At 48.9% G+C, this 27,464-nt stretch overlaps 1 protein-coding gene across 6 annotated transcripts in view; it reads right to left on the bottom strand.

The window, feature by feature from the left end:
* Positions 1–27,464, bottom strand: part of RPH3A (rabphilin 3A) — a 257,663-nt gene that overhangs the window by 80,637 nt on the left and 149,562 nt on the right. Inside the window, exons 1-2 of one of the 6 annotated variants that reach the window (XM_004753272.3) lie at positions 19,271–19,386; positions 18,610–18,731 (exon numbers count right to left, since the gene is read on the bottom strand). The exons of 2 other annotated variants lie outside the window; for them this stretch is intronic. The gene's annotated coding sequence lies outside the window, so the exon portion shown is untranslated. Of the gene's footprint in view, positions 1–18,609; positions 18,732–18,885; positions 19,247–19,270; positions 19,387–27,464 lie in introns of those variants that run through there. 3 more of the 6 variants (XM_045073645.1, XM_004753271.3, XM_045073644.1) reach the window with 3 other exon arrangements.

The raw sequence follows: 27,464 nt of genomic DNA, 5'->3' as shown, positions 1-27,464 counted from the left end.
TTAAGGGTTAACTGGCTTTCCCAGGGATGGAATCAGAGCCAGTGAGTAGTAGGGCTGGGAGTTGAGCACAATTAGACTCTCAATACTCACCTGTCATCTTCTTCCTCCCGCCCCTCCCCCGTCACGGAGCCCTCATGTCAGCCAAGAACATTCACTCTGTTCCAGGCTGAGCTTTCTACACATGTGGGGACTTAGCACAGCTGTCTCGGTCCTCAGTTCAGTCTTTATACCAGGAAACGGAGGCAAGGAGAGAGGAGGTATTGGCCCAAAGTCTCCAGCTCAGCAGATCACAGAGCCTGTGTCCAAACCCCAGATGTCACAGTCCATTTTTATATCACACACACACACACACACACACACACACACAGGCATGCACACAAAATTCCTTCTTGGTGCAGCCAACAAGTCACCGTCCATCCTTTGACTTGAAGACCTTCTGAAGAGACATTATATTACAATGACATCTGGGAGCACCTGGGTGGCTCAGTCGGTTAAGTCTCTGCCTTAACCTGGGATCGAGCCCCGCATCAGGAGCCTGCTTCTCCCTCATCGCCGACCACTCACTCTGCTCATTCTCTCTCTCTCTCAAATAAATAAATAAAATCTTTAAAAAAAAAAAAACTACATCTGAAGTTGATTTAGTTTCTCTTCTTTTCAGAGCTACTCACTCTAGTAGGTGACGCGTTTTATTGCATGAGGGGCCTCTCGGCATCCAGATTTCCAGAGACTTACATGAGCTCTTGAAAGAAATGAAGCCAGCAGCAAAAATGTGGGACACAGGCTATGGGCCAGTTTGTCCTGGGACAGCAGAGAGACTGTTAAATTGATGTCCCTCAACAAACTTGCCTTCCACCTTAAGTAACCCCTTCCCACACTCACTCTGAACTTTAGCTGAAGTCAGGAAATATGACCAGAGCAGAGCTGAGGTCCCCATCAGGGAGCCATGCACTGAGACATGGAAAGGGTAGCTCTCTACTGAGTGTTGGTTCTCAGTCTTGTGGACAATGATTTCTGTGAACTCTGTGAAGCTAAGCTCTGAGTTTCTGGGTTCTAAGTACGTGGCGAGGGTTCTCCCAGGTAGAGAAAGCTCACCTGAGAGGCCAGCTGGCCCGGAAGAGAGCAGAGCTAGAGGATCGGAACTCTGTCCCAGTGCTGTTAATCCTAATGCTATTTTTGAGCCACTAGATAGAGTCAAGCCTCAGCTGTGTTGTGGCCTCTTCTAGTACATTAACCAATAAATGTCCCTTTGTGTCGCTTAAACTTGCCTGAGTGAGGATTACGATCAATGTAATCCTGATTGATAAACACACACTCACTCACTCACACTCCGAATCATTCCTGTAATTTGCAAATTCTGTACCTGTGAATTTGCCTACTGACCCCTAGCCCCCAAAACAATACCTGTAGCACCTTCACAGTCATTTGGCATGCAGACACACACACACACATACACACAGACACAGAACAGCAAAAAAAAAAAAATGGAGGGAGGGGGGGTTTGGAGAAGGGGGTGGGGTTATGGACATTGGGAAGGGTATGTGCTTTGCTGAGTGCTGTGAAGTGTGTAAACCTGGCGATTCACAGACCTGTACCCCTGGGGATAAAAATATATGTTTATTAAAAATTAAAAAATTAAAAAACAAACAAACAAACAAACAAAAAAAACGAGTGGCCCAGCATGCCGCTCCGGTCCAATAGCTCTCACACCACACACAGGTCTCTTCTTCAAGGTCTTGTTTAATGCCACGTTGTTTACATTTTTATTGCAAACAATAAAATGATGATGATAAAATGGTGATTTCGCTGTTGAAAATGGCCCCTGAACCCAGCGCTGAGGTGCTGCCTGGTGTTCCTCAGTGCAAGAAGGCTGCAGTGCACCTTACAGAGAACCTACATTTGCCTGATAAGTTCATGGGTCATAAGTTACAGCGCCGTTGGCCATGAGTTCAATGTTAATGACTCAACAATACTATCTACTGCTACGGACTGAATGTTCATGTCCCCTCAGAATTCATGTGTTGAGACTCTACCCCCACATGGGATGGTATTAGCCGGGCGGGGGGGGTGGGGTGTGGGAGGTGATCCGGGTTAACTTAAGTCATGGGACTAGGACCCTCGTGATGGGACTGGTGCCCATCTAAGAGTCTCGAGAGAGTTCTCTTGTCTCTCCGCCCTCTGCCACATAAAGACACAACGAGAAATCAGCAGTCTGCAGGCCAGAGAGAATCCTCACCAGAACCCGACCCTGTTGACACCCTGACCTCAGGCTTCCAGCCTCTAGAATGGTGAGAAAGAAATTTCTTTTAATTTTTTATTTATTTACTTATTTTTTTAAGTTTACTTGACAGAGAGGTAGGCAGAGAGGCAGGCAGAGAGAGAGATAGGATTCAAAGCAGGCTCCCTGCCAAGCAGAGAGCCTGACTCGAGGCTCGATCCCAGGACTCTGCGATCATGACCTGAGCCGAAGGCAGAGGCTTTAACCCACTGAGCCACCCAGGTGCCCCAAGAAAGAAATTTCTGTTGCTTATAAACCACCCAGTCTTAGGCAGTTTGTTACTGTAGCCTGAACAGACTAAGACATGTGTTGAATAAGATGTCTGTAAGCAGAAACGCACACAAAACAAAGGATATGAATGGATCGGTTAAGGAAGTGTGAGTAGAAGCTTGCAGGGACCTAACCCGTTATTTCCCTCAGGAGTGATGATTCAAGTATGTGCTAATTCAGCGATCGTGGTGACTTTGCAGAATAAAACTACTCCAAATGATGAGAGTCAACTCTCTCTCATACGTATACATGTATGTATATAAAGTAGATAGTATATCGTATGCATAATGCGTAATGATATGTTATATATCTTATGTATATGCAAATGTTTATATATATAATATCCTAGTCAGCAAGTGCTCCTACCTTTCCACTTTCCCTTTTACAAGAAGGACTACTAAGTGGGGCAAACCCTTAGGAGTTTGGTCTGTTTTCTCTTTTATTTTTTCAGAGTCTGGTGGAGGCAAGGGGCAGATAATGAGATAATTGATGTAAAGAGGCAATTTGGGAGGAAAAGTGCCAAGGACCGACAAAGTACTGTCATTATGGCTTGTTTTCTGGCCAAATTCTCCCACGAGATGCCCACCAAGGTGCATTTCGAACCCCGTCCCTCCAACCATTCACCTTTCTGGAGCAGAACGAGGTGAGCTAAAAAGATGGAAACCAGCCAGGAGTGAACACATTGGTTTGGGGATTTGCCAGAGACGGAAAACTTACAGGAATTGTCTAGCATGCAGCTTTTCTGGAGTCTGATCGGATAATGAAGCAGGGCTGGGAGCAAATGGGTTTCTAAGTGTCTTTGCCATCTCTAAGCGCCCACGGTGTGGGATCCGAGGGGAAGAGTTTTGCAGCGAGCTGGGGGGGGGGGCAGCTGCCGGTGGTTCCTCTCACATCACATCAGCCTGCAGCTTAGTTTCTGCCATAAACCAGGTCACTGATGAGGGCTGATGGGAGGGAGTCGAAAGGTCCTCGTCTTTCAAAGCGGAGGACAAGTGAAGAGTGAGTCCCCTTGGCCCTGAGTCTTAGTTAGCTCTTTTTGAGAGAAGAAACTGGAGGAAAGAAAAGGAAAGGACGAAGGCCATTTTTCTCTGAAAGCTAAGTGGAGGCTTGGCAGCTATCTGCGAGTTTTTGGACTGGTTTGAATGGCCAAGCTGCCATCGGAAAATCAAGAAAGGAGACAAAAGGGTCCCTCACAAGCCTTCATGGGACCTGGGGATGCAGAAGCCTTGAGGGAAAAACCAAGCTCCCAGAAAGGCAAGTCCCTCTGGCAGAACGGAAACCAGGGTCTGAATCTAGAGGCACGAGAGGGAGGAAGTGACGCAAGACTCCACCTCTCCAACAGCCACTTCACCGGGTGTTTCTGGAGACATCCTCAGGACCTCTCCTCAATAATCACCCTTCCTAGGAAGCCAGCCTGTGTTCAGCTTAGGGACCCGTGAGACAGGAAGTGGCTAACTCCAGACGCTTCACAGCTGGCTTGGTCCCTCGCTAGCCTGGGACCTTGGGCACGTTCCATGGCCTCTCTGTACCCCTTGTCTGGAAAATGGGGGCTACAAATGCTCCTTCTTCTCAGGGCTGGTGGATGAAATGAGGCATGCAGAGTTCCCAGCACGGTGCTGGCCCATACTAAATGCTCAGTTAAGTGGGAGCTCTTATTACAGGAAAGAAAAAAAAAAAAAGACAATCCTAGCACAAAGTCCTGGTTGCCAACCACAGCCTGTAGGGTCTGAACTTACTACCCTCCTCTCCTCCCCCTTCCGTGCCTCATGTCCATCTCTCCTCCCCCAGGGGCAGTCACCTCCAAACTGATGAGCACTGGCGCTCTTTAAAATTCTTAGGTGGCGAGCCTTAGCATGGCGGATTGGGTGGGGAGCCGTAAAAAGGGCTAATTCCAGCATACTGGAATTAAAATAGAATGTGCAAAATATCTAAAAACTAAAAACAAACAAAAATGCCAATTTCAGGATCCCAACCAAACCACCTAAAGAAGAAACTCGTGGTAAGTGTCCCCATCATACTTTTTGGAAATCTGTCCAGTGATTATAATGTGCAGCCTGGACAGAGACCCACCTGCGGAGAACCACAGGCCCGGCTCCACACGCTCTTCGGGTCCCTGTCCCTCCTGCCCAGGCATCTCGAACTTGGCCATGCATCAGTGCCCTGGAGGGCTCGTGAAAACAGACGGATGTCCCCCATGCCTGTCCTGATGTTTTTGTTTCAGGAGGTCTGGGACCCAGCCTGAGAGTTTGCATTTCTATTAAGTTCCAGGTGGCCGCGATGCTGCTGGTCTAGGGACCACACTCTGAAAGCCACCACTTTATGCCAGTGCTAGAAAAAGGGGACCCACGAGACCAAGCTTCCCAGATCTCAGCCTCCTTTGTGGGTAACACTCTCTTGCCTCGAATCAGAGCAAATAACTCAGGGGTGCACGTCATCATAGATCTGGGAAGGCCAGCGGAGAGGCTAAGAGCTTCGGGGCCTCACCTTCTCTTGTTTCTCTCCTTTTTTAAAAAACAATCCACCACTTCAGAGTCAGTCCTGGAGCATTTGCTGCCCATTCTTCCACACACCGCCCAAACCCTTCGCCTGCAATGCAGGTCTTCTTAAATATTGAATAATGAATAAGTCTGCTTCCTACCAGCGGCCGTGACCGGGCTGAGGGAATGTGCAAATGGACTAAGTCTTAATGTGATTAATCAGGTTAAAAAGATCAGGCTGCTGAGCTGGTTTTGGAAAAGACCTTCCCTTCTTCCCCATCACTGAAATCTCTGGTGCCTCAACACCTCCCCTGCCCATCCCCTACCCCTTCCTGGGGATTTTTTTGCGGGGGTGGGGGGGGGGAGGGTGCCGCTGAACCATTAAGTGAGTTAGAGTGGCCTGGGGAGTGGGTCAGGTTGTGAACGAGAGCACGAACTTCAGAAGGGCATAGTCAGCATTTTTTTTTAATCTGACAAATACTTCCCGAGCACCTACTGGGTGCCAGAGGCTGTGGGGTAAGGCACACTGAGTGCAGAGTGCTAAATAAAAGAGTCTAATGATCCTGTGGGAGGAGCTGGCATTCCAGCGGGGAGAGACGACGAACAAAATAAATACTATAGTAAGATGGAGTGTCACACGGTGCTAAGGGCCGGGGAAAACGAGCAGGCAAGGAAGACCCAGGGTTCTGGCACCGGGGTGTAATTTCTAAATAAGATGATCTAGAAAAGGCCTCTCTGAGAAAGTGATATTTGGGGAAAGGCCCACAGAAAGTGAGGCAGTGGACGGGGGCGGGAAGGATTAGGACGACCCCTTCTAGAAGGCTGAGCTCTGAGATTTCATCGTCATGACCGTGGTCATTCGTTGATGAAGCCTCTCTCACGTGCCATGCCTGTTCCAAGCAAAGACGATATATACCGACTCGTTATGGCCCCAAGAAAATCCGGGGAGGTTGAGGCTATTGCTAGCCCTTTTCCAGATGAGGAAACTGAGACACAGGGAGATTTAGTAACTTGGTCGGAATCACACAGCAGCAGAGCTGGTGGACTGGTAACTTCCCCAACCCCCTCTCCAGATTTTCAGGGAGGAGCCCCACACCACAGTTCACCGCAGAACAAAATCTCTCCCTGGTTGGGGTCACACTGCCCTTTCCCCTTCCAGGGGATTGGGGCTGTAAAAAGGGTGGGGTACAGAGGGCTGAGCCAATATACAAAGTCCTTTGTGCATCACTCCGTTCCAGAGTATTTGTCAAATCGCTCGGCGCCCTCCCCTGGAGGTGAATCCCACCACAGCTAAGGAGCCCTTTACAAAACAGATCAGATCAGGTCATCTGCTTATAAAAACAGAGTTTCTCTGAGAACTGCTCTCAGAAGAAAGGCAAGCTGTCATACCATGGTCTTGCAGGTACCACCAACCTCATCTCGCACTGGGCTCCCCCCAACCTTGTGCTCCCATCATGCTGGCTTTCATTCAGAGCCTTGAATGCCACCTCAGGGCCTTTCCACATGCTGTTCCCACTGCTGTAACTGTTCTCTTTGCTTTACTCAGTTAACTCCTATCCATCCTTCAGCTCTCAGGTCCAATGTCACTTCCTCAAGGAAGCCCTCCCAGATTTCCTGGCGATGCTCTCTCATAGACCTTTCCTGAACCCTCAGGTTTTACATATATATATATATAGATAGATAGATAGATAGATATAGATATATAATATATATAGATAGATATATAATATCTATATCTATATATATATATATATATGATATCCACATGCATGATTACTGATTTATGTCTACCTCCTCGAGAGAAAGGTTCAAATCGAAATCATTTTCTATTTTATTCCAGCCCTGAGTGCAATGCCTGGCTCTAAGTGACCAAATAGAAGGTAAGGATCTTCCCAAACAAATACTCCTCAGAAAGCACCTTCTATCCAAGATGTTTCTCACAATGTTGAGCACTTCTCATTCCCTCTCAAATTTGCTTTATTTTGCGTAACAAGATAGTTCAAGTAAATTCCTTCTCAACTTTCCAACCAGCAGGCAACTCCAAATGGTGTGTCTTCCTTTTCCTAGTCTCCAACCAAAAGCATCTGCAGGAGGTGAGTTTTGTTACAGTTATAAAACCTTCCTTATTTTTCTGGTTCACTGATTATTATCTAAATATGTGTCCGCAGCAGAAAGAAACCAATTAATTGATTCTTTTATATAATATGTGATCTTAAGTATGTGTGTGTCATACAACTAATGAAGCAAATATTATAAATGGATCCTCGATCATTTCATCTGCATTCCTAACAGGGTTTTGTTTTGTTTTCTTTTTTTTTTTTATAAACATATATTTTTATCCCCAGGGGTACAGGTCCATGAATCGCCAGGTCCACACACCCCACAGCACTCACCAAACAGGGTTTTGTTTTCTTGCTTCTAGTTCCCAATATATTATTACCTACATCTGGCAAAACATTTCATGTGGGCCACTAAGTGCTGGGGCTACAGTGGGACTAGCTGCTGGCGCCCATCGGGAAGGATCCCGAGGCCACCGAATTCACCATCTGCTTTTCTCCAGCCTCTGTGACTGTCATTTTGCCACTTTATGTCACATTAACGCTTTGTCATTGGCCTGGTGGACCTGCTATGATTTGAAGCTCTGTGACTTGGCCACTGTCATCCCCAGGGACTGAACCTTTCATTGGGAAATCAGCTGCCCTCCAAGGGGCTTCCTTTCTTCATCTGGAAATGGAATTCACATTATGGAATAATGGAATAACTTCTTTAAAAAGTTCTAGGTCGTGCTCGCTTCGGCAGCACATATACTAAAAAGTTCTAGGTCACCATAAGCAGCTGAGGTTTATACCGTCAATGTATCATATCCTGGGTGCTACTCTGGGAGATTCCTGTATGTGTTACTTCATAGAGTCCTGACAGCACCCCCCGTGAGGGAGGTGCCATTATTATTCCCATCTCACAGGGGATTAAACTGAGGTCAGAGAGCCCAAATAACTTGCCCAAATTCACAGGCTGGCAAGTCGTACAACTCGAATTGCAAGGAGCTCTGGGAGCAGTGGCTGTGCCTCTAATCACTGTCCCTTACTGATCCGAATGAATAACATTCATGCTTCAGATCCTAGATTCAAGCTGGGGGGATTGGAAGACCATAGAGACCATTTTTACAGAGCTTCGTATTAACGAAAGAAATTCTAAGCTGCTTGATCGTCACAACAACTCCAAAAAATAAGTGGTGATTATCTCATTCTACAGAGCAGAAGTCCCTGGAAGGTGCATTTTCTCACTATGAAAGTTCTATCTTTGACATTGGTGTCCAAAAGATCTGGATTGGGATTCCTGAATCTCCCCTTGACCGGCAGTGTGAATTTGGGCAACTGAGACCTCTCTGTCCTCTATAGCCTCAGAGTTCTGGTCTGCAAAATGGGCATGAGGACAGTGCCTCCTTTACAAGCCCTGAGAGGGTTAGAGATCACTTAGGTGAGTGCAAAGCCCAAGGTCAAGCCCATCATCACTGCTCTGTGACTTGGTGGACAGGGTCCAATTCATTTGCTTCCTGTATCCAAGTGCAGCTCATGGGTCTTTTCAGCAAGATGATGATGAAATGCTATGAACAGCTGGAGAGCCCCCCTGCCCCACCCCAGGGCATCAGAGACCACCCTGCAGTAGAGACCTGAGGTCACCCCACAGTTTGTATCAACCTAAAATCTCAGCCCTGTGGTGCCCCATGGGGATAAAGGCTTCCATCCTACGCCCGCTGCCATGACAACCAGAGGGAGAATTTTCCAGAGCTGGAGTCTGTTCAGTCCCAGAGCCTGGTGGGGGACGGGGTTCTTGGGGGGCCTCTCCGGCCACTTGAAAACTCCCCCTACCAGCTTCTGTGGTGTTTTACCCTCTGAGTGTGTTCCGAACCAAATGAGCCTTTCTGCCACCACCGGTCCTTCTCTGGAGGCCACATCAGTGTCAGAGTTGAAACCCTGGTCCTGGGGACCACACAGAGGTGGCTCGTGTGGCTGACTCTGGATGGGACCAGGGGCTCTCCACATAGACGGGGAAAGAACTATTCAACAGGGTGGCCACTGTCTCAGCCTCAGCTAAGAAACCGTTCCCAACACACACACACACACAGTAGATCCCGCAGAACATGGAGGAGATACAGACAACTACTTATCCAACCCCCCTCACAGGGGACCAAATAAAGAAGTTTTATTACACAAAGTGATGACACGCAGCCTCTTACTTCACTTTCAACAACCTTATCGAATGAATACTACCATTCCCCCCATTCTACAGAAGAAGAAACTGAGGCTGAGAAGGACAAAGGCCACTTGGCCAAAGGTCACACAGCTGGTGGGTATCACAGTCTGACTTCAAACCCACATCTGCTGGGCTCCAAACCCCACCAACGTGACCACTGCCTCCCTCTCTGTACCCATGGGGCATCACGACTGATGAGCGCTCTGTGTTTTCTGAGCAAACAAACCAAACCTAAACCATGAAGGGTCTCTCCACAGCCTCCCCAGTGACTACTGAATCTCTATTAAATAGAGATTAAGTCTCTGTGTCCTGAGTCCCCGCTGGTTCGTGCAGGAAAGTCCCGGATATATTCCAGGTAACTAGAAGGAAGCTAACGTAAGCGAAGAGAACGGGGGACGTGTGGGGGTATTTATGGCTGGGAGTGTATCAACAATTAGGAGCAAACGATTAGATGCACATTTTGTAATGTGGAAGGATCTTAAAAACAGGTGCTAAGTGGAAAAAAAAAAAAGTGAGCGACAAGGAGATTTATGGGCCCGCACCACTTATATACGTTAAAAGTCCCTATTTTGAAGGTACGTATACAAACAGAGGAGATGTCCACTAAATGGGATAGGAGGGCCACCTGTGAGGGGACAGGAATGGCCTACGAGGATAAAGAGAATAAATAACAAAAGACTGAGAAAGAAACCTTTAGGGATCCATGGTGGTCTTGTCCTAGGAAATGAGAAAAAGAACCCCACTGTCTGCGCCCCGGCCAGAAGACGAACTCCACGCTCATCTACAAAGCAGATGAGTTCTGGGTGGAAACCTGAGAGGGTCCAAAGGAGGGCCAGCTGTCCCCGCACTGTGATCAGAAGCAAAGCCCCCTCCTGGGCACCAGCATGGGAGCACTATTCATTTCTCCCCGGGGACTGCTCTCCAAAGAGGCACGCGCTGTTCAGAAGACACGTGCCCAGACCCCTCTGCAGATAAGACAGAGAACACGTAGGCCTGTCCCAGCCAGATAAACCCTCCCAAGGGGGGGGGGGGGAACAACAAGAAGAAACAAATCTACAGAAACGGCGGCCAGTCCCTTTGTGAGAGGCACGGGAGGTGAGTGCTGGGTCCGTGCCTTGCATGGCCCCTCTCGGGCTGGGTCGTCTTGCTTTGGGCTTCTGGGATGTGCCAGTGCTGATGACCCCCTCTGCCTGGGGCTGGTCAGCTCTGATGACCAGCACGAAGGTCTGTAAGGATCAGAGGGAAGGCTGCAAACACCAGGAGCATGCATCTTCCCTCCTGCCTAGCAGCCCTCCCCACAAGGCCCTCATCTGCAGACCTCTGGGAGAGATACTTGGCCACGTCCCCACCTGTCATGGTAGCAGCAGGACCTCCTCCAGTAGGTTGCTTAGCACTGGCAGCCTATTCCAGCCCCTGCTCATGAGAGAACAATCCCTGAGCTGTTGCTGTTTCCTCCGGGGAGAGAGAGAGGGTGCATTTTAGCATGGACGGAGCACTGGCAATCTCCTTGAAAGGCACCCCCTCACTTGGCACAAGCTGTTCCTCTTGCTGCTTAAGCCACAGGCCCCTGGTTGCAGCCAAGGCCCCTCTTGTGATCTCCAGAATCACAACTGCTGCACCAATGCCAAGAACAGGTCCTGTCTCCCTGGGAGTGGAACCTGGTTCCTCTTGCACCCCCACATCTGATCCCTCCGTAAGACCTGTCTGTGATCCTGCAGAATACCCCCAAATCTGACCACCTTCTTCCCGGGTCCATGGCCTCGTCCCTGGTCCCCGTGTCTGGTCTCCCGGACCACCTCAGCCTCCTGCAGTCCTTTGTCCACTAACAGACCAAAGTGATGAGGACCAAGACTGGGAATTAGATCACGTTGCGCTCCTGATGAGAACCGTCCCCCAAAATAAAGTAAAATCCAGACTCCTGGCCTCCACTGGAGTCCTGCATGGCCCAGCCCCCACCCCCATCCCAGCCCTGGCCCACCTCGCCCCCCTCACGCTCCCCGGCCACCTCTTACACTGGTCTTCTTGCTGTTCCTTCGAGACACCATCGCTGTCTCTGCCTCTGCATTTCTGTTCCCCCAGCCTGGATTGTTCTGGCTCTTTCTGGAAACTCCGCTTTCAATCCAAACATTGTCATCTCTAAAAGTTTTCCCCTGGCCACACTTTTTATAACTAAATTAGCTCTCTCTCCCTGACCTATCCCTTGTCTTCCTCCATGGTGTCATATCGTTTCCTGAAATCACCTTGTGGATGTGTTTCCTGGTTTAGTGCCTTTGTCCCCCACTAGACTGTCAGCTCTAGGAAGGAGAGAGAATCCCCAGGGCCTACAGCAGCGCCCGGCACGTGGTCGTGAACAACAAATATTTGGGAATAAATTGATCAAAAGCAGCGGTTCTTGAAGTGAGGCTCCTGGAGGGGCAGCAACCACATCACTGCGAATGATGTGTCAGACACTCAAGTTTCTGGGCCCCAGCCTCGCGCGTCCCACTAGAATCAGAAACTCTGCCTTCACCATCCTTCCGGGGATTCTGACACAGGTTCACGTGTGAGAACGTCTGGCATAGAACCATCTGCCATCTCTCACCGGGTCCCCTCTTGTGACAAATGAGCAAATGACCAGCAGGGGGGTCAGTCTTGCCAGTGGAGGGGGCAGGGAGTAAGAAGGGCGTCGGGTTGCCCTTGACCGACCACTGGCCCCCGTAGATCCAGGCGGTCTTTACCTTCCCGGCATCATGCAGAGAACGCCAAGGCTGGCTAGGGCTCCAGAGACCACTGCGTCCCTCCCCCCTGAGTAGGAAAGCGGGCAGCTCCCCCAGAAAGCCACATCTCTGATCTTTGGGGGAGCTCCTCAATATTCCAAGCATTTGACATAGAGGTAAGACGACCGACTCGTCCTGATTTGCCCACACCTTTTCTCGTTTGAACACACCAAGAGCCTGGCATGCCAAGAGTCCCCTGTGGGACAGCTGGGACAGCTGGTCACCCTCCTCAGGGGCTCACGAATGCTTTCTTTCCCTTCGCAAGCCATTCAGTCTATCTGCGCAGACGAGAGAAAGATGGGTTGGGGCAGGGCAGGAGTAAGGAGAGGAAGGTAGCGAGAGAGCAAGAGGAGAAGATAGGAGGCACCGGGACAGGCAGGGACACAAGAGAGAGGGGACAGGGGACTTTAGAAGGGTGGGGTAGTTGGGCAAGGGGACAGGGACAGTGAAAAGGGGAGAGAGACCTAGAAAGAGAGACTTGGGGACACAGTGGCACTAGCGTGACAAAGGAAAATGCTGACAGACAAAGGGGGACAGGGATAAGCGGCAGGCTGAGGGCCCACATGGACCTCGCAGATGCTTTTTTGGCAGCATCTCGTGTGGAAGGCCTCCCGATAAACTTCGAGAAATGATTTCTCTGCTCAGCAGCCCCGGCACGCCGCCCCTCCATCAACAGCTGGCACCAGAACCCGCTTACATAATCTGTTCTCTACGGAGAGCTGTTTCCATTCACAAGTCGCTGCTTGTCATTGTGTAGGTGCATTAAAGAGGAAAAAATGGGAAGAAAGGAGGAAAAAAAGAAAGAAAAAGGCAACTGAATGAACTCGCTCAGGCTATACTGAGAGATGAGGGGACTTCCCCCCTCGGCTCTCTAAATAAACCGTCACAAACCACACATCATTATGATGCTGTCAGCTTCCTCTTGTCGATGAATGAGAAGGGTGGGCAAAAAAACCAGCTTCCTGAGGCCTGTTACCTTGCTCACCAACTGGATTACTAAGCCGGAGTCTGACACTGCTCTATTACAATGAGATTTAAGCAAGCGTTATGTCGTTAAAACGAATGACAGCAAGGCAATTACTTCGAGGAAACCACGGTGGCACTGCATTCAGCCGCATGGTTCCTTGGTGCAGCCACAGCCCACGTGGAAAGCAAGTTGGGGTAAGAACCAGCTGAGTTCTCTCAAACCCCGAAGGCCCAGCCAGGCTAGAGAGCTGGCTGATACCTGCTTCCTCGCCCCCGAGCCATCTGATAACCTAAGTCCCGAGGTTCTGCCTGAGAAAGAAGCCTCCTACCCACGCCCCGCCCCCCACAGTGGGGTGCTCAGAAGTTAGCAAGGAATGGGGTCACCACTGCTAGATCAAGCTTGTGCTTCCTGTGAGAAAACAGGGATTCGGGGGCAGAAAGTAAGGGGTGGGCGCTGGGGAGGCAACAGGCCTGAATCTTACCCTGCTCAGCCCCTTGGGAAATGGTGAGTAGTGGGGGAGCAAACCTTGGGAGAAAGCCTGAGGCTTGCAGCACAGCTAACACCTGTAAAAGTGTTGTGCATTTTTTTCCTTTACCTATAGCAGTGGATATTACCTATAACATTCCTTTACCTATAGCAGTGGAGGCTTGTGGAAACACAGGTCTTAAGGCCCCGCACTCAGAGTGTCTGATGGAGGGGGTCTAGGCATACCCCGAGAATCTGCCTCGGACTCTGATCTCAGACATCAAGCGCTTTTTGCCTCCAATAGAAGGTGATTCCAGCAACACATGCCTTTCCTGCCTTTTGTCCCTTCTTTTACCTACTAGCTCAGTGTGCGTAGACTCCACTCCCCACTCCTGAAAAGCGCCCCCCTCATTTCTTGGAAGGGATTTTCCAACTCCTCCTCAGTAAAGTGTAAATGACTAATAAGGCCAGATGTGTTATCCCATCCCAAGGATCTGCTCTTTGTCCAAGAGCAAGGGCTTAAGACAAAGAACAAAGCTTTAATAATGGACTTTGAGATGTCATTGAGCTGAGTGAAAACACCCCCAAAAGGGTGACTAAGGAAGCCCTCTCTCTGTACCACCCCCCAAAAGCTTACATGTTGTAGGCAGCCACTAACTTAATCTAAGTCCCAAAAGAGATGGTGCCTTGGTTACCATTTTATTCCCAATACCCACCATGCCTGATGCCAGGCATACCATAAGTACTCAATAAATGCGTGGTACATGAGTAAGTGTCAAAGATGCTCTGGCAGGAGGCAAGAGAGGCTGAGCCTTGCCTGTAACAGACCCGAAATAAAAACCAAGTCCTTCTAAACTTGGCACCAATGACTCATCATAACCAATAAACACTAAGTGTCTACTGTATGCAGACCTTGGACTGGACCATAGGCCAAACGTGCCTCCTCAAATTGACCTGTCCACTAGTCAACCCACTGAGGTTTCATTCATTTATTCCTGTGTGTCCATGCAGGTCGCCACTGAACAACTGCTGTGTGCTAACCTTGACTTAAAAATTGAGATGCACAGCTTTGGCCGTAGGATCTTGCCTATAGCACTTCTGGTGCCCTGGGCAGTAGCCCCGCGGCAGGGAAAGCACCATGGCTGGGAAGCAAGGGAAAGCTCAGGTCTCCTAGGAGAAACTCATGGGCTCTAAGCTGGTGAGTTGGAATGATTCAGCAAAAACCTCCCAAGGATTTAGAGGAACAAAAGACAGAGGAGTGAGTAGGGCTTCTCCTCCCAGACCGCTTCCTCCAGGGCCTGACCACTGCACAAATGAGGGTCTGCTTCCAAGGGGCTTCACGGGCTTTGAGGAAAGAAGGCCATGATGCCCATTTCACAGGTGAAGAAACTGAGGTCCCGGCGACCACCAGCAACTGCACAAACACCACAAAGACAATAAGTGGGAACAGAAGTCTCCCATCTCCAAGCCCTGTCTTCTCTCTCCTAGGCCCCCAAACTGCACAGTTGGCCCGCAGGATTCACCTTCCTCTACCTCTCCCAATCTTCTTTCAGTCCGGGGCGACTTCACCATTACCCATCATCCCCATGGCTATCATATGTTGCTTACTTACTCCTCCCAGGCTCAGTACTAAGTACTTTGCAAGCATTAACTCAAAATTTTCCTAATTCCTTTAGTATCTTCACTTTACAAAGGGAACAAAATTAAGCCTCAGAGAAGTGAAGTGACCCAACTGGAAGGATCTAAACCCAAGATCTGTTTCCATGCCGTAATATCTTATTATACTTCACCGAGGAAATTAAGGCTCAGAGAGGTTAAGAGTCTTCCCTGAAGTCACACAGCAAGGAAGCGCTGGAGTCAAACTTGAACTCCGGTCTGGCTTCTCCCAGAGGCCCACACTGCAGCCCCTCAGATGGCTGGTTAAGGAGGCAGATGGGGGTGGGGAATAGGAAAGAGAGGGGCCCATTTCTGTGGTGCCTCCTTCATAGTCCCAGCACAAAGGGATCTCCATCCTGGGTGGTAGCTGAATGATTCAGGCTTATTGGCTCCAGCCTACCACGACTGGGTCCCGGATTTCTTTCTCTCCCAGGTTACAGTCTCAGTGTTGAACAGGAATCTACCACACTGTTTCCTTCTCATGGTATTCCCATCAATCCTGATTCATCTGCCTTTACGACCAGCTCACCACTCAAAGGGGATAAGAAGCAGAAGACAGGACCGTATGTCATGGTGGTTTTTAGAAGAAAGTTACAAACTCTCTGCGACCCACATGGGGTGCAATAAATAAAGAATAAATACCACAGCCTACAAATAAATGCCCCGAGCAGCCACACTGACAAGAACTCACAGCCTTGGGCAGGTGGCCAGGATGCATATGAGCTGTAGGAAAGGGAGAGAGGGTCAGCCAGCTGGGGAAAAGTCTTCCTAGGCCACCTTTTAGACTTGCCAAGCCCTGGCTGCTGCATCTCTCCCACCAGTGAGAAAGGAAATGCCCACACTTATCTCCATAGCTATGCTTCCCAATCCCCAGCACAGGCTAGAGGAGACACCACAGAATGTCCTCTGTCTGTATCCAGTTGGCTTGGGGGGTGGGGGCTGCCCAAGCCAGGAGGAAAGGGATGATGCCTGTCTTCATGACAACAGATGGGTAGGTTGCTCGGCTGTGATTTACTGTGTGGTCTTAGACAAGCTGCTTTCCCTCTCTGGGCCCCCCTCAAGGGGTCAGACTAGATCAGAGGTTCTGAACTTGAGGTCCTCAGATGAGCATTAGGGAGGGTCCACGAGTCCCCAAGTGTTGTGTGTTTGTATGAATAAGCATCTTTTCAGAGTGGGGTTTTTCGAAGGGGTCCTTGCTGCCAGCCCTGGGATAAGTTTCTACGGAGCCTTCAAATGCTACAATATCTGTATGTCTACGTATCTGAGGCCACAAATAAAGCAGACCCCTTTGCAGCTGAGCACAAAGTTCTAGGAACCTAGCAAAGTTCTCACAAGAGACCCCCAATCCTGAATCACCCCAAACAGACCTCCTCGGCACTCATGATAAATTTCCAAACACAGTATACCCCTTTCCTAGAAGCACGCCTGCATACACACTCCTATCACACAGTCACAGAACCTCAGCCAGAAGGGGCCCTGGACTCACCTAGACCATGTGTGTGCCCCATTGCACATACATGGAAACTGAAGCCCAGAAAGGGGAGGCGGAGCTGGGCCTGGAACCCAGGTCTCCTGGTCCAAGCCCAAGCCTCTTTCCAGAAGCTTCTGTTTCCCTCTCCCTGGTGCACCACAATGCACCATTTCAAATGTGATGGGGGAGGAGGAAGGGCAGCCTTCTGGATCTCAGCCACCCCCGAGGAAGTAAGGCTAAGAGGCAGCAAGGAAATGTGTTCAAAGCACCCACATGTTAACAACCCAGTCCCAGCTCCCTCAGCTGGGCTAGCAGGCACGCTCTGCATGGCTGAACCAGTTGTTAAAACACTAACATACTCCCGTACCAGATGGTGATGTTGCACTGAGGCCCCTAGGACTCCCCTGATACTTTCCTAGTTCCCCCAAACCTCCCCACAATCCAGCAATTAAATGGTTAACACTTAGCACAATAGGGAACTCCTAACAGGCCCCACTGCAGGGCCCCAGTGAATGCCAAAGTTCAATATCTTAAATTTCACCCACAGCCAGTTCTTGTGGCTCCTTAACTGAGCTAAATTTCTTCACGTCAGTCATTCCTACTTGAGGTTTTCCAGGGAGGAAACTAAGGCAACTTCCTCCTCAAGGTCACCCAGTGAGAAAAGCGTGGGATTTTGAGGACCACGTCTTTAACACTAACCACCAAGCAGCCCACCCCTCCGCTTCACATGCTCTCCCTGAGCAGGCACATGCCCCGGGATTTCGGCGTCCCCGCTTGGCTCCGGGACTGGAGAAAATGACTGAGTGGGCCCTGCTTACATTTCAGGCTTGCCAGTCTCTGGGGCTGATGTTTTATTCCTCCCACCTCCAAGAACAAGAACCTACAGAGAAATCCTTGGGGATGCAGAAGACTAAAGTGGCCCCTGAGATAATGAGAAGATGCTAAAAATAAGGACATTCATTTCCAAAAAGGTAGATGTAATCAAAGCAGGAAGCAAAGAGAAATCTCCTTTTGATGGGTCACAGATTAACAGCAAAGGCGTTTTCAAATTATATGTGAGTTTTTGGATTCGGTGACAAGAAACCTCGACTTCCCACTCACTAACAGGTTGGTTCAGGCTTATCCCATCAGGATCTCAGATAAAGAAACTAGAGCGGGGTTTGGTCTGTCCTGGAACAGATCTGAAGCCAGAAACTGGGGTCCTTCTCCAGATCGGAAGAAACCCTGTTCCCCTCTTTGCCTACTCTCAGACGGGCTCAGGACGGAGTCCCCCAGGCTGGTGCCAGGATGCACCCACATACAATCACTTACAGGTTACACCACCTGTGAAAATAGAACATCGTCTGCTCAGCAGGCTGCTGGCTGCTCCCCTCTGGGCTGCCTGACCACTCATTCCAAGCAAAATGTGGTCCTTTCATGGCTCCCAGATCTCCCATCTCAGGAAGCTTAGAACAGCCAAGCTTGCAAAAATCGTTACAATTGAATCACTCAGCCGTACCTGGAAGGTGGTACAGTCTGAGCCCTGCCCTACGCAAGCCTCACCTGGTGTGCCTAGGTGGCCCTCAGCAAGGGTTAACCTTTCAGCCTCAGGCGACCCTCTCCCATTCAGGGCCAAAGTGCCCACCCACAGAGCAGAGCATCCAGAGACCCTCCATGCAGGCTGGCCAACCCACAAAGGGTTAATCCACTCAGAGAACTGCTGGCTACTTTCAACAGCTTCTGCTGCAAGGGAGAGGGTAAATTGGGCAGAAGCCACAATTTTGATCGCATTGCCTAAAACAGGAGCATATTTTACCCCCCTCCCTGGGCACTGAGCCGAAATCTCATTTAGCTTTGGGGTGCTGCTTAGGCGATCAAACACTGCAGAATGTGGGCAAATAAATGTGGTCATTCCTCAACACTCCTCTCCCCAAACCCCCCACCTTCCTTCTATCCCACCAGCTCATGTACAAACCTCATCCCAACTGGGATCCCAATACCCCTAGCCCATTTACACAATTAAGAAGAATAGCACTTACCTCCACACCAGAGGATTGCAGAGGGAATGGGTGAGCCAAATTCTTGCCAACTCTTCCCTTCCCTGCCGGGGTGGGAAGATACTAACTCCCAATGACTTGGTTTGAAAGCTCACTGGAGGTGCCTGAAAGAAAATTGTTCATTTGGTTCCCCTACTCTTCCCAAAATAAAATCGAAGCGCCAGCATGCACACACGCACGCTCACTCGTGCGCGCTCACGCGCACACACACACAGCAACTACCCCTAAATCATGCAGGACCAAAATGAAAAGAAATACCACTGCCAGAAGAAGAGAAAACTCAGACCAGTCAGTGGACAAGGCAAAGGCAGTGGCTCCCTCAGACTGCCCTCCACAGGGATGATGGTTTTCGTTCGGAGCCCTCTCCCCCCACCCCCTCTTCCTCTTTCTTTCTCTTTCTCTCTGTCGTCTGTCTGCGTCCGCGTAGGCAACTCCGGGCTGCTGGCAGTAGACGAATCAATTGCTTCCCCAGTGCCCGAATCAGTGGCAGCTGCCACCACTGCCGCAAAACCCCGTGTGAGCAAGGGAGGGGGCAGCCGCTTCCCCGTGCAGGGGGAACCAAGCCGGCCTCCCACCCGTGATTTATGTGCGGGGTGCCTGGAGAAAGAGAGGTTGGGGGGCCAGGAGGAGAGGTTGGGCGCACCAGAGATCCCCGCTGGTCGAAACGGCAATCAGGAGATTGGCGATCAGCACCGCGGACAGCGCTAAACTGCGGCGGCGGAGGGATGGGCGGGAAGCGAACCTTGAGGCAGCGAAGTTAAGTTATTGGATGGTTGGAGCAGAGAAGGGGGAGTAGTGGGGGGACGGGACTTCTCGACATCATACAGTGAAGTCAGTGACAGCCTACCTACCACATACTTGTTCTAATATTGTCGCTCACAGAGCCAGGAGCTGTAAGTTCACAGCCCCTTTCCCACACACGCCCCCAGACCTTCATTCACTGTTCCTCTCTGCTGGGAAAAGTCTGACCCCGGTGTGGGAGCTTCCAAATGGCTTTTAGCCCCAAAACTCAGCCCTGCTGATTTGGCCTCACCCATATCGCTTCAGATTTCTGACTTGTGTCTTGAATGCCTCAGAATTCAGAGCATGAAAGGCTTAACGAATGAAAAATTCTAAGGGGCTTATTTGAATAAGCATCTGACAGATTTCTGGGAACCGGTTCTGGCCCCCATACAACCTTGGAAAAGTCACTTAATGTCTCCGAGTCCCAACTGTAAAATGAGGATATGACTATCCAATTTTCCTAAACATAAAAAGCAACAATAAGAACACCAAAGCTGTGGGCTGCTAGGATACCACAGCCTCCTACAATTCAAATGTTTTGACAGAGGGAGAAAGTAATTGACAGCCAACCCAGGATGGCATGCACCAAGCCTCACCTTTCAGCATGTGGTGTAAGAGGGATGAAGTTGGGAGATTATAGGAGGTCTAAATCAGACAACTGAGCCTTGGCCAAAGACCCATCCCCAAAAGATCTGAAGTGAAATCACTGTATGAACAAGGAAATAAAACTACTGAAAGGAGAAATATACAAAGAGAAATTGACTCCCATTGACATCCCATAGTGTTCCAGATCTCAAGGGTCCTCTTCTTGCTTACTATGGGAAAAGGAAAGGAAATTTTAAGCAGACCAAGATGTGAAAAGAGAAGGAGAACTCTCTCTACTGGGGATGCTTTTCTAAAGTGTCCCACTCACATGGCCCAGGGCGAGCTCCTACATTCGTCAATTAATTCTCCCTTGAAAGGAGGACTTAAAATGTTAGAGTCTTAGCAATCACTTAGAGGTTCACTTTATAGATGTTCACGATCATCGTGATCACGATGATGGTGATGATGGCAACAATTATGGTGGGGACAGTGGTGATGGCAGCTATCATTTATTGGGAACTGACTATGCACCAGCCATTCTCCTACAAACTTTACATGTATCAGCTCCTTCAAGCTTTGCCATGACCCTTTGACAAGATTATCATTACTTCCGTTTTACAGATGAGGACACTGAGCCTCAAGAAATTAAGTGCCTTGCATAAGGTTACACAGCAAGTAGCAGACATAGAATTCAAACCCAGGGTTGTATGATTCCAAAGCCCTTACTTCAGAATGACTCCGAGAGTCAAGTTCAAATGTGTTCTATAATTTTTTTGGGAAGATCTTTTTCAATTGTTTCTGGGAAGACCCTACAACAGAAGTTCAATCCCCTCACTTTACACATGCAGAAAGTGAGGACCAGAGAGGGGCAGTGACTTGCTCATACCCGAAGAGCTAGGAGGTGGCAGAGTTGAGTCTGGAACTTAGGCCTTTTAAGTGCCAGAACCTATGCTCCAGCTCCTAGGACAGTGCCTGGCACATAGTAGGCCCTCAATAAACATCTAAAGAGGATTCAAGAAGAGAGAAATTAAAGTCACACAGGATACTGATTGTAGAATCAGGACCCAATATTTCCCAAGTCTTTTGGTTCCTAGTCCCAAGGAAAATCTACCCCACTTCACAGCTTCCAGGATTAGACACAGGTTCTGGAAGGGTGTCTCTAATTGAGGTCTCCCTTAGGAAATCAAAATAGCTACCACCTGCTAAATGCCTAGACACCTACTGTGCACTATGCAAGGCGCTTGACACTATCTCTGGTCTACACAAGTGCATGAGGTGCATGCTATTTGTTGTCCCATTTTCAGATGAGAAGACTAAGGCTCGAGCATGTGAAATGAAACCCCAAAGATCACAGCAGGGATGCAATCCCAGATCTGTCTGATTCCAAGGCCTGTGTTTTTGCCACCCTGTTAGTCTTCTTCCTTAAACTGGGCCCCCTAGAGGCCCCTGGTAGAATGAAAAGGAGGCCTGAGTTGCCCCCCACACACATCCTGATTTTAACCAGAGCAGCTGTGCTTCTAAGTCTTTTGCATACTGGACATCTGCCCAAGCCTTCATTGAAACAGGACTTTGCGCAAAATCTAAAAACAATAATATGGTTGAAACCACAGCTCTACACCATCCCCTATGACCACACCATCTAGGAATTAGCCCCACCTTCCCGGGGATTTTGCCAGACTATCTGCACCGCCCTCGTCACCATCTCTAAACCCTGGTTCTGTCCTGTGAGCTCCTGTCCTGAGCTCTTAGTTTAAAGCTGCTGCTGTAAGCTCCAACATCAGGGAGATACCCCCCAAACCAGACACCTCAAGCCTCAGCCCAGCCAGGCTCTGATCCTCTCAAGAATGGAGCAAGGATTCAGGAAGCTGCCCCATCCTGTCCTTACTCTGTTGAAGCCAGAGGCAGCCCTCTAAGTCTCTCCATCACCCCCAAGGAGGATGGGTAATGCTGGTGATGGTTATAACTACAACCACAAAAGCCACCCACTATGTTCTGGGCGACTCATGTGCACACTATTATTTCATCCTCACAACAATCCTATGTGTTCAGATGGAAATAGTTTTGCCATTTTACAAATGAGAACACTGAGACTTAAATGCCTAAAGCATACTAGCCCAAGGCCATTTCATTCATAAGTGGAAGAACTAGGATTTGAACCCAGGCCTTCTAAGTCTGTAACTATTATGCTATCTGGAATCCCTAATTTTAACTGTTGCTCCCATTTATTTTTGGTGTTTATTATTGGCCCAATGATGTCCTTTATCACTCTAATGATATTCTCGACTTAACTTAGCACAATGAAGCTTTACCCATCTTAAAGATGAGGACATTAGTTAGGCACAGAGAGGTCAGGTGACTTGCCCGAGGAACACAGCTACAAAGAGGGGCAAGCTCAGGAGGTGAATCCAGTTTCAGGCCCCAGGGTGATGTGCTGTCTCTCAGGGAGATGGGTACAGAAGTCGCGCAGAAAGAATGCTCTCATTTCACTTGGCAAATGGGGCAGAATAATGGCCCCCAAAGCTGTCCATGTCCTAATCTTCAGAGATGGGCACTCTGTTGCCTTGTATGGCAAACAAGACATTATAGACACGATGAAGTTAAGGATCCTGAGATTGGAGAGATTATCCTGGGTTATCTGGGTGGGTACAATGTAATCACAAGAATCTTCCCAAGGGGAGAAGGGAGCAGGAGGGTGAGGGGGGTGGTGAGATCAGAGTGTAGGACTGAGAGACAGAGAGATGAAGACAGCACGGGGCTGGCCCTGACGGAAGGTGTTCCCTGAAGGAAGGGGCTACTAGCCAAGGAATGAGGGCAGCTTCGTCAACCTGGGAAAGCCAAAGAAACAGATCTTCCCCTAGAGCCTTCAAAAGGAGCATTGCCTGGCCAACGCTTTGATTTTAGGACCTCCAGAGCTATAAGATAATAAATCTGTGTTGTGTTAAGCCACTCCTATTGCTGTTCAGTGTTGTAGTAGCCACGGAAAACCAATAAGGCACGTTTGCCGGTGAACCCATAACGAGAAGCCCAGAGCAAATCCTCCTTAGCAATCTTAACTGAGCTCCCTCTGGGCCAGAGGACGGGGTACTTCCACCATATCACAGTTGTTCTAAACCACAGTATGTGTGTGTGTGTACACACACACATGTGCCTCTGCAGGCAGGCGCACACAGACAGAGGCCCTACAACAGAAAGGACTCAAGCTCAAAGCTCTAGCCGGACCAGGCTCTGGGCCCGATGGCACTGCTGAAGATGCTTCCTCCATCCCCTCCTTCTCTTTGACAGCCTCCGGGGAAATGCTATCAATAGGAACACAAAAGGGAAGAAATGTCACAGGGCAGCTTTCCAGGATCAGTCAAAGATAAAACAAGTAAATGAAGCAGAGAGACAGGAGAGTAAAAAAAAAAAAGAATTGCTGGGTCCCTGAGACCAGCCCAAGTTCCCCCACAGATCCCTTCCTGCTGAGAGGCATTTAGGGGGCTCCGTCGATGAAGGGTCTACCTTTGGTTCTAGTCATGATCTTAGGGTCCTGGGATTAAGGCCTACATGGGGCTCCCTGTGCAACAAGAAGTCTGCTGCTCCCTCTCCCTCTTCCCCACTGCCCCCTCCCCGCTTGAGCGCTCTCCCTCAAATAAATAAATAAAATCTTTAAAAAAAAAAAAAAAACCCTTCCCACTGAGAAAGAGGCAAGTCTTGGGGAAGCCTGTCAGTCCCCTTAAGAGAAAATAGGGTAATTACAGAGAAGACACTGCGGAACTTGGTGAGACAAGCTTTTAATGACAACTCAACAAGCATTATTTATTAATCAGTCAGTTCGGTGTTACCAGGCAAGGCACTGTCAGAGCAAATAAGCCTGGGCTCGCCTTCCGGTGCTCTGGGCTTGATTCCTGGCTCTCCCATTCACTAGCTGTGTGACCTTGGGCATGTTATCTGCGTGCCCTGTGCCTCAGTTTCCTTGACTCTAAAATGGAACTATGATAACTTCCCCACCCCATGTAGGCCTTGATCCCAGGACCCTAAGACCCTACCTGTGTGGCTAGGACGTTTCATTGAGCTAACCTATGTGAACAAGTGTCCCTTTCCTCCTTGCAGAGTCTAGGTGAGTGTCCAGCCCAAAACGACCAGAGCTGCTGGGGAAAAGGGCATTGGCAGAGTGATGAAATGGTCAAAAGGCCAGGTTTTAGGTAAGGCTGCCTAGGTTCAGATCTGGCTCTGCTCCATACACACTGTGGCCCGGAGTAAGTTGCTAAACCTCTCTGTGCCTCAGTGTCCCCATTTGCAAAGTGGGGGATAATAGCCATATCTCATCACATGGTTGTCATTAGGATCACAGGAGCAAAAATATATAGAAGCATTTAGTACAGTGCCTGGGATATAGGAAGCCCTAGGTGTGTCATCTTTATTTATTACTTTCACTGTTGTGATGATGATTGTTATTGACAAGATGTGTTTTCCACAGGGCAATACATGGTGGGCTGAAATACAAAAGATGACGTGAGGGGGTCTGTGGAGATGTATTTTTTTAAGGTCTGAATGTTGCAGATTTATTTTAAAATACATCAGAAAAATATTGCATTTCCACTTCCCATAGCGACAAAACGTTTGCTTGTATACGAATGTGCTTAAGTTGATAGAATGTAGGGCAAAAATAAGTCTGCTTTCCTCTTTTATTTCCCACACCTCAATGGGTTTATCTGCTCCGAAGTAAGCCCTCTGGGTGTACTTGGTTCACCTAACTCCCCTCCCCAGAGTAACTGCATCTCTCAGTTATTCCAGTAAATCCAGAAGCAAAGTCTTACACCAAGAAAATGAAGGAAGAATGCAGGATCTTCCCTCCCCAGGTCCCTTCCAGAATCTGTTCCTGGCCTATAAAGAATAAATAACTATCAGTGATTGAAGAGTGACATTTGTGTGTCCCTCATCTGAGCTCCTACAATACAGCTAACCCTCTCCCAAATCTAGCCCCCATGACCAGCTCTCCCGTCGCACCAAATATTCCAAGAACACAGCTCAGTCTCGTCCATCTCTGAATTCTCAGAGCCCAGAACAAACCTGACATCTGGTCAATGTTGAATAAGTGAATTATTCTTAGAACATTTGATGCCTGCATCTTTTATCTTACTGTAATCTCAGACAGGGAGAACCTGACCACCCGAAATTGCACGGTTACTTACAAACGGCATACGTCAGCGGTTCATGGGATCCTCCAAGGAGCCCCCACAGCTTCAAAATGAACAATTCTAGGAAGACCTGGGCCAGGTCATTATCCCAGATGATCAACCCCAGAGTTGGCAGCGATAGAGAAAGTGCTGAGCAAGCTGGGAGAAGCCAGGAAACCTGCCTGAGGAGTAAGATTTGAGCTGGTTGGATTTGAGTGAGTGAGAAAAAAAGTGTAGACTGAAAGAGCCGCTTCAGAGAACAGCTCTGCATATGGGACTCCCATCAAGGCATCAGGGATGGAGGGGACTGACATTTCCAAAAGTAGCAACGTTTATAGCAGCAATGGCCACAGTCGCCAAACTGTGGAAAGAACCAAGATGCCCTTCAACGGACGAATGGATAAGGAAGATGTGGTCCATATACACTATGGAGTATGATGCCTCCATCAGAAAGGATGAATACCCAACTTTTGTATCAACATGGAAGGGACCGGAAGAGATGATGTTGAGTGAAATAAGTTAAGCAGAGAGAGTCAATTATCATATGGTTTCACTTATTTGTGGAGCATAATGAATAACATAGAGGACAAGGGGAGTTAGAGAGAAGGGAGTTGGGGGAAATTGGAAGGGGAGGTGAACCGTGAGAGACTATGGACTCTGAAAAACAATCTGAGGGGTTTGAAGCGGCGGGGGGGAGGGGGGGTGGTGGGAGGTTGGGGTACCAGGTAGTGGGTATTATAGAAGGCACGGATTGCATGGAGCACTGGGTGTGGTGCAAAAATAATGAATACTGTTATGCTGAAAATAATTTTTTTTTTTAAAGTAGCTTTAAGCTGTGATGGAAAAGGAATGAATCCAGGATAAAGGAATGGCAGGCACATGACTTTAGGAAGGAAGGTCAGGAGAGGCAGAGGTATTTCCTATCCTGTCTTTCAAAGCACTCTTCCAAAAAGACCCTCTGGCTTTTCTCTGAAATGAACAAACCAGATTCTTCCATTCTTCCAGGCCTCTGTCAACAAGTCCTAGTCATTAGCTAGTGTTGGGGAGGGAGCAGAGGGAGAGCTGGCTCCTCATTTAGTGGCTTAGCTACTCTCCGAGCTCGTAGCAGAATAGTTGAAAGGGAGTTAGCTTGGAGTCTCACCTTGTCTACACATTGTGACCTTGGGGAAGTCACTTCACCTGAGTCTTAGCATCCTTGTCTGTAAAATGGGATACGAGTAACACCTACATCATTAGTTTATGGGACCATTCGAAGAGACAAAATACGTGAAGGGCTTGGTATAGTCCGTAAAGTGCTGGCACACAGTAAGTGCTTAATACGTGAGTGGATGTTATTACTATTACTATTACGATTATTGTCGTTACACTCCACCCGCTGCTGGGGATACTGTGACATGAGGACGATTCCACCCCTTCATGCTCCAGGCCAGCAGGAGACTTAGAAAAGAGACCTCCAAATGCCAAAACAGAGTGGCAACTGCTAGGAGACAGCCATGGACAGGGTACTGGAGGGAAGACCTGGGTTTCTGTGATGCATGGCGGCGGAGAGAGGAGGAACAAGGTTATCTGTGCTGGAGACCTGGGAAGGGGGAGGGGCGGTGGAGGTGGGGCAGGGGGCACGTCCCAAGCGTTTCTCCCTCCTTACTCCTGTCTTTGCTCCAACATCTGGGGGACATCTTTCCTCCAAGGAGATTTCTCCACAATGTGCTTAAGTAATCCTTATGTGACCCCACAGATATCCAGCAGGCTTCGAAAAGGAGAGGCTAGCTCTGCCCACAAATCCCATTGGGCTAAGCAGGCAAGGCAGAGCAGAGTGGTGCAGAGATGGAAGGAACCAGCATGCAGAGAAGCAGAGTAGCAGTCAGGTTAGCTGGCAGCAGGGAGTAAACTGTCACAGCCTTCCTGGGGACGGGGGTTGATCCAGTACTATGTGTCCAGACAGTAACAATGACACACACTTACCATCTGACCCATTAGCCTCTCTTCTGGAATTGAATCTAAGGACATAATTAGATGCATACACAGAGATGAGCATCACAGCGTTCCTTATCATAATGACAGACTGGAGAAATGACCTGCCAGTCCAGCAATGGGAGGGTCATTTGAATAAACTGTGGTACAGTCCATACCAGTGGCCAGGAAGCAGCCCCACACTGGGAGAGTCTTGATGGAACTTTGAAGAGATGTAACCTCCGTACTTTAAAAAAAAAAAAAAAACACCCTACAAGATCATAAACATAGTTTGATCCCATTAATAAATAGGGTCCTTGAGAAGACAGAAATGCAGGGACAGTCCTTCTACATGCACACTCT

The sequence above is a fragment of the Mustela putorius genome, unplaced genomic scaffold (assembly GCF_011764305.1).
Source record: "Mustela putorius furo isolate JIRA1106 unplaced genomic scaffold, ASM1176430v1.1 tig00537248_pilon_pilon_pilon, whole genome shotgun sequence".
In the NCBI taxonomy this organism is placed as follows: domain Eukaryota; kingdom Metazoa; phylum Chordata; class Mammalia; order Carnivora; family Mustelidae; genus Mustela; species Mustela putorius.
The sequence above is the reverse complement of the archived record's forward strand: the minus strand, read 5'-3'. Positions and strand labels throughout refer to the sequence as shown.